This window comes from Triticum aestivum, chromosome 2B (assembly GCF_018294505.1).
Source record: "Triticum aestivum cultivar Chinese Spring chromosome 2B, IWGSC CS RefSeq v2.1, whole genome shotgun sequence".
In the NCBI taxonomy this organism is placed as follows: domain Eukaryota; kingdom Viridiplantae; phylum Streptophyta; class Magnoliopsida; order Poales; family Poaceae; genus Triticum; species Triticum aestivum.
This window is the reverse complement of record NC_057798.1, coordinates 584,348,913-584,349,674: the sequence shown is the minus strand read 5'-3', so window position 1 is coordinate 584,349,674 and position 762 is coordinate 584,348,913.

Sequence of the window (762 nt, the reverse complement as noted above, 5' to 3'; positions counted from 1 at the left end):
TTGCTGCTGTAATTCTAATTAACTCAAGTACCCCTTTGCAGCAGATTCCGCCATCTCCTCTGCATGAGGATGAACCTATGCAACAAGCTGTTCATGTGGATGTTATCATTCCCACTCTAGAAAATCCTGATGTTGTTGATATTTTTCTGGATAAAACTGATGAAGAAAATGCCCTACCAAAGCAGCGTGCCCCAGATGATAAAACTGATGAAGGGATTGAGGTTGAGAAAGCAAATCCATTGCCTTTGAATACTATGCAAGTTGATCCCTCTAGATCTAACAAGGAGGAGAATACCATGATTGATGGGGAGCTCAATGCTTCCCGAGAGAAAACTACCCCGGTCACATCGTCATTTGGTACCCCTACCCAGATGGATGTTGATCGTGCTCCCATTTCCATTGAACCTTAGTTGGAAAAGGAAGAAAAGAAACCTGAAGAGCCCATGGATCATGAAGAAAACGCTCCACAAGTTTTGTCCCAAGAGTCCGAGAAAGAAGCTGTTGTACCCCCAATTGAAGAAAATGTAACGAAAGTAAATGCCCTAGTGCCCAAAAGTCAGAAAGCTGCTGAAGGAGTTCTAGAGAGCAAAAGTGATGGCCAATCATATTCATCTAAGTAATCTGCACAAGAGAAGTCGAGGAAACGTCATGCTCCTCTCAAGCCAATTGATGAAAGTGTGCCATCCCCTGATGACATTTGAACTAGGAATATGAGTGAAGAAGTACATCTGAAAAATCCTTTGGAAACATTTCCGCTGTTCC